The following is a 6,568-nucleotide window of genomic DNA, read 5'->3' on the forward strand; positions in this document are numbered from 1 at the left end:
TTTGACATGTTTTTTTTCTACTTTTTTTATGCATATACTGTAAAAGGGTGAAAATAGATTGTTTCTTGCTCATTTCAAAAGTAATTATCATTGCTGGTGTTATTCAAAAGTCAAATGTACATTTACATATCCTACATGTAATCTTAATGGAGAAAATTGGAAAGAGTTGGGTGATTTTTCAACTATGTAAACACATCTAGATATCTTTATAAAATAAAAAATGAAGGAAACATAATTGCATACTTTTATTGAAAAACAAATTTTCACAACAATTATATTTCTTTAAACAGCCTTAATTTTGTTTTTCATAATTTCTTATCAAACATGAACAAACCACAATAGGACATGATGCTTTCTTAAAGTTCCATTATTGTTCATGCATTATCCGATTTAATTTGAATTACCGGTAGATAGTCTGTAGAACACAAGGAATATGCATGTGGGTAGAGGTGACAGGTTAACCTCAAGAGCTGAAACCACAAGAATCAACAGGTAAAAGCCATGTGGTAACAAGAGTCTGCTTTAAGCTGAAATAAAAAAAAAATTAGCTGTGTTAACATACATGTACTTGTAATAGCTGTGTTTACATTAACATATACATAATATTTTTGGAAAAAATACACTGACCATGCAGTGTTATAAGTATGACATATCCAAATATATGACATTAACATTTAGCCAGAACAAAAACAAAAATGTGCTTATCAAGTCATAATATCATATTAAACATTAAAATAATTTCTTGGGTATAAACATATCAGATTAAGAGAGAGAGAGAGAGAGAGCAGGAGTGAGAGAGAGAGTTTGTTTTACTTGAAGTGCGACAGCAATATTTCAATTCATAAACTACAAAGGAATATTACCAATCCAAACAGTGTCAAAGTGTAAGCTTCTGCTACGTGTATACCATGTTTTGTCAATTCTACTGGGGTTTATTGCGAATAAATTTAGCGAGGGTTTTTTTTTTCTTACGAATTACATGTTTTAAAAACAATACTACATGTATGTATAATGCGCATAAAAATGAGGGATTAATAATACATGCTCATTTTAAAATTCAATGCACTTTGGATTTCTTTTAGAAGATCAAGATATTTTTGTCACAAAATTAAGTTGCCCTCTGACAGTTTCAGTCTTTGCCAAGATTAAAAGAGAGAGAGAGAGAGAGAGAGAGAGAGAGAGAGAGAGAGAGAGAGAGATCTGAGGCACATGCAGTAAAAATTATTTACATACTATGTAGATGTGATATGCATGTAAAGCTTACCTAAAATGAATCAATATGTATAAAAGATAATCTAATCTCTCAAATTACAATGATTCTGTGAAATACTTATATCTTGAGAAGACTGTTTAATAGATATCATGGAACATTGACCTAAATTCTGAGCTTGATATAATATTGATGTTTTACATGCCTGTTACACAAGCAATAACCATATATAACAGAAAGCGAGACAAAAGGTCTAATTTTAATTAGATTGAATATTTACTTTGTCAAATGTATTTATTTAATGAAACACAAGCCTGAGTTTTTTAATCTATAAATTAAGTGAAGGCGATATGGTAAAGATCTGCTATATTTAGATATTTAGGGTAAAGTTATCATCATGCAAACATGCACTCTAATTACAACATTCTATTCTTGTGTACCTTAGGACTCCCATCGCTTTTAATTTTAAATTCTTCATGCAATTTACTACTGATATCCTTTCTTCACTTGCCTCGGATAGTCTTTTAAACACCATCACCAGTCCCGTAAATTCATGTGGTCCACTTTGTTTACATGTAAAAATGGCGACTCTCGATCTCGATGTAAATTCAACATACTTGATTTTCCGAGGTCGGTAGCGTGTTTCGGAGAAAGTCTGAGGAAAATAAAGAGGCGATATCAGTAGTAAATTGCATGAAGAATTTAATGGTACTAATTGTTTTCACAGAATTTGCGTATAAATAAGGTAAATCAGTCCAAAACTAGCGCACGTTTTTCTGCGCAATAAATATACATGTACAATTTTTTCAATGGGTGGCCCTGTAGCTCTCCGGTCTGTCAATATTTTTCCCGGAGAGCTACAGTTCTGCAGCTACCGTGAAAATACACTGGACAGATAATATTCCGAGATTCCACTGACTCTAACGCCCGCTTTTATATTGTGACGTACTTTAAAAGCGGAGGTTAAAGTCAGAGGAATCTAGGATTAGATTGTTAAGTGCAAATACTTTGAAAAGAAAAAGTCAATACGACATATCCTGTATTGAAACATACCTTTATAATCTGTCATACGTTAGTTGAGCTGAAATGTCCACTATCGACGTCTTGCAGGCCTTGCTTCTTTTAAAAATGTAGACACACCGCTATCACTATCAGCTGTTTGTTCGCAGTCAAAAAATGGCGAGTTGAAATGGGGAATCGTACGATAATTATTTCGATTAAAACTAATAAGACTAATAAAAACTAACAACGTAATTATCGACCGAAATAACGAAATTGTATCGATAAACACTTTAAATAACTATTAAAAAACAGAGTCCGGTTTTATGACCTGCACGAATTGTTTTCAGCAGGAGTTACTTTCAGTGTGAATTTTACACTATTTTTTAAACCAAGAACACGGAATCAAAATTTCCGGAAAAATCAATATTTAAACCCCGATATCTCTGCAATGCATCATCCGATTTGAAAACGAATTTCAGTTTTGTATTAAGCTTTGCAAACTCTACAATATGCATATAATTTTGTGTTTTATATATAGTTTAATTATCAGTACGAATTGTTTTCAGTAGAAATTACTTTCAGTGTGAAATTTGCACTATTTTTAAAACCAAAAACACGGAATCAAAATTTCCGGAAAGATCAATTTTTAAACCCCGATATCTCTGAAATGCATCATCCGATTTGAAAACGAATTTCAGATTTGCATTCAACTTTGCAAACTCTACAACATGCATATAATTTTATTATTCGCTCAAAAAAATGAAAATTCCGAAAAATTAGAATCACTTCCGGTCGAAACCGGAAGTGACAAAATAATTTTTTTTGTAAATTTGCCATAAGTAAATCCACAGATTTACAGTCACAGAGAATTTCAAGTCTTTATAAACAACCGTTTACGAGAAAAGTCCTGGACAAAATCACTTTTTGAAATTTTTAAAAATGACGTAACTTGAAAACGGAAGTGACTTAATGACTGAAAGTTTAAAATCTTCAAGGGACAAATATCTAACATAATCCCTGAAAATTTCTTGCAAATCGGTTGAATAGTTTTTGAGATATAAAGCAAAAAAGAAGTCAGAAGGAAAAACAAGAAGAACTAGAGCAAAGCTCGTTGCAAAGCAACGAGTGGGTCTTCCGTTAATGTCGGAAGTAAAGCTGGAAGTTCCTGTAAGAAGAGCTCTTAAACCAACAACAAGAGTAACTAAAATAAAAAGATGAAAAAAATCGAATTATTCCTGGTACGATTTAACAAAATCCGAATGATTTTAAGTACGAGTTAACAAAAACCTTTCTGATTTCAAGAACGACTTGACAAAAAAAATCTGAATGTGTTCAAGCACGACTTAACAATTATTTTTGGTACGAATTAATTTTACTTTGAACATTACGCTATTTTTTAAACCAAGGACGCGGAATCAAAATTTCCGGAAAAAATCAATTTTTGAACCCCGATATCTCTGTAATGCATTGTTTGATTTTCAAACGGATTTCAGATTTGAATTTACCATGGTAAGTTCTATAAGACTGTAGTATTGTCTTATTTTGTTCAAAAAAATGAAAATTTCCAAAAATTGGAACTGCTTCCGGTTTTGAGCAAAATTGATGAACACAATTTTAAACCCCCCAGTACATTATAGAATTGATACATCTATCACCAGTAAAAATTTCAAAGCGATATCTTTAAAGTTAAAGGAGATTTCTTCCGGACAAAATCACTTTTTGTTAATTTAAAAATGGCCGCCAAATTCGAACGGAAGTGACGTAAATGCTGAAATTTTAATATCTTTGAGGCACGGTAACTTTACAAACGCTCTGAGAATTTCGTTGAAATAGGATGAAAACTTTTTGAGATATAAAGCCGAGAAGGAGTCAGAAAAAAAATAAAAAATAAAATAATAATAAAAAGAAACCGAAGAAAAACAAGAGGGTCTTCCGTTGGAAACGGAAGACCCTAATAATAATAATAAAAAAAAACAATAGAATAACAAGAGGGTCTTCCGTTGGAAACGGAAGACCCTAACTAGACACGATCTCGTTGCGAGCAACGAGGAGGTCTTCCGTCCGATTTTTAGAAGAGGAAATGACTTTGCCTTTTATCTTCATCAACGAAACATATCAGGAAATGCAGATGTGATCTAAAAGAGCGATGGATGAAGGATTATACACCCCGTTGGATCCCCAATTTAGGGACCAGCCACATTTTATTTCATATCAAATAAGATGTCTTTTGATTTTGATACATTTTGTGTAAAAAGTTATTTGTAACCGTTCTTGATTTCTCTGGAAGAGATCGTGGGAACTGATAACAAACAAGTTTTGGTTGCAGATTGTTAATCACATTTTTTAGCGTATTTTGTTCAAAATTGCTCCTTAGAATTCCTTTTTTAAAATTTTGGGACGTTAGTGATAAGTTCGGACTTTTGACCCCTTAAAATCCCTTATTACATAACATAGGAGTAAACAATTTTCATGTTTAGGTACATATCATTTCGATTAACATAATTGCTTCCGTAATGTATTACAAAATATTTCACAATTAAAGGTTATGATTAAAAGACTTTAGAACTCTATCGGCTCCTAATTTGAATAGCCAGCCCCTTTTTTGTTATATAAAAAGAAAGCTCTTGTCATTTTAAACACATGTTGTTCAACAAGTATGTAGAAATTATATACCGTTCTCGAGATGTCTGGAAGAGATCGTTTTAAGGGCCGACCCTATAGCTCCTTTTAGGGACCGGATAACAAAAAAATGATGGTTGTAAATTGTTAACGACATTATTTGGAGCATCTTTTGTTCAACATTGCTTTTCAAAATTTCTCTCCATTTTCAGATATATAAGATCAAAATTTCAGACTGCTGGCCCCTTAAAATCCCTAAATACGTAACAAAGGAGTAAACAACCGTCATGTATAGGTACATAACGTTACGATAAACATAATTGCTTCTATAAAGTATAACAAAATATTTCACATTAAAAAGATATTATTATAATACTTTAGAGCCCTTTCGGCCCTTAATTTAAAGGGCCAGCCCCTTTTCCCTAATGTCAAATGAAAGTTCTTGACTTTTTAAAGTTTTTTTGTTCTTTAAGTCTTAACAAAATTCTTTTGAGAAAAAAGATATTCAAAGAAAACCACAAAAAAATCATGACGCTTTTTATCTCAATTTTCAAGCGCAGACGAGCTTCGGTGTTTTTCGTCACAGAACAATGAAAATGCTTCTGTCATATCCACAATCATAGGTCTACAAACCCTGAAAATTTGAATCAAATATCTGTTTTCGTTTAGGAGAAAAACACCGGACAAGCCGACCCTCTAAAAATCGTAAAAACGTCAATATCTCTAAAACGGAAATGACGTCATCAATATAAAAAATTTCCAATAAGGTTCAGATCAATATGTGTTACTTCTGAAAGTTTCATTGAAATCAGTCAAGCCGTTCCGGAGAACTCGCTTGCACAAAAATGCGTAAGAAAAAAAAAGAATAATAACTAGACACGATCTCGTTGCGAGCAACGAGGAGGTCTTCCGTCCGATTTTTAGAAGAGGAAATGACCTTGCCTTTCATCTTCATCAACGAAACATATCAAGAAATGCAGATGTGATCTAAAAGAGCGATGGATGAAGGATTATACACCCCATTGGAACATTAATTTGAGGGACCAATCCCATTTTATTTCATATCAAATAAGAGGTCTTTTGAATTCAATACATTTTGTGTATAAAGTTTAGAATTTTGTTACCGTTCTTGATTTATCTGGAAGAGATCGTGGGAATGGATAACAAACAAGTTTTGGTTGCAGATTGTTAACCTCATTTTTTTAGCGTGTTTTGTTCAATATTGCTTCTTAAAATTGATTTTTTTTTTATTTTGGGACGTTGATAATAAGTTCGGACTTAAGTTATGGTTACATATTGTTGAATACTGCTTTTTTTAATTTTGAGATTTTGAAGATCAAAATTTTGGACTTCTGGTCCCTTAAAATCCCTAATTAAGTAACATAGGAGTAAACAATTTTCGTGTATAGGTACATAACATTTCGATTAATATAATTGCTTCTGTAATGTATTACTAAATATTTCATAATTAAAAGTTTTGGTTAAATGACATTAGAGCCTTAACGGCCCCTAATTGAAGGACCAGCCCCTTTTCTTGATGTGAAAAGAAAGCTCTTCTCATTTTACACACATTTTGTTCAACAAGTGTTTAGAAAGTATGATAAGATATGATGAGATATCTGGAGAAGATCATATTAGGGGCCAACCTTTATAACTCCTTTAAGGAAGTGGTTAACAAATAAAGTTATGGTTACATATTGTTGAATACTGCTTTTCAATTTTTTTTTATTTTGAGAT

The 6,568-nt window shown here is 32.1% G+C and overlaps 1 long non-coding RNA gene across 1 annotated transcript; it reads right to left on the minus strand.

Moving 5' to 3' along the window:
- Nucleotides 1–230: 230 nt before the first annotated feature.
- Nucleotides 231–2,097, minus strand: LOC128158961 (uncharacterized). Its single transcript, XR_008240076.1, has 2 exons — nt 1,651–2,097; nt 231–527 (listed from the first exon to the last, which is right to left on the minus strand). It is a non-coding gene; the product is annotated as an uncharacterized LOC128158961 (long non-coding RNA).
- Nucleotides 2,098–6,568: the final 4,471 nt, after the last annotated feature.

Source organism: Crassostrea angulata, chromosome 8 (assembly GCF_025612915.1).
Source record: "Crassostrea angulata isolate pt1a10 chromosome 8, ASM2561291v2, whole genome shotgun sequence".
Classification (NCBI taxonomy): domain Eukaryota; kingdom Metazoa; phylum Mollusca; class Bivalvia; order Ostreida; family Ostreidae; genus Magallana; species Magallana angulata.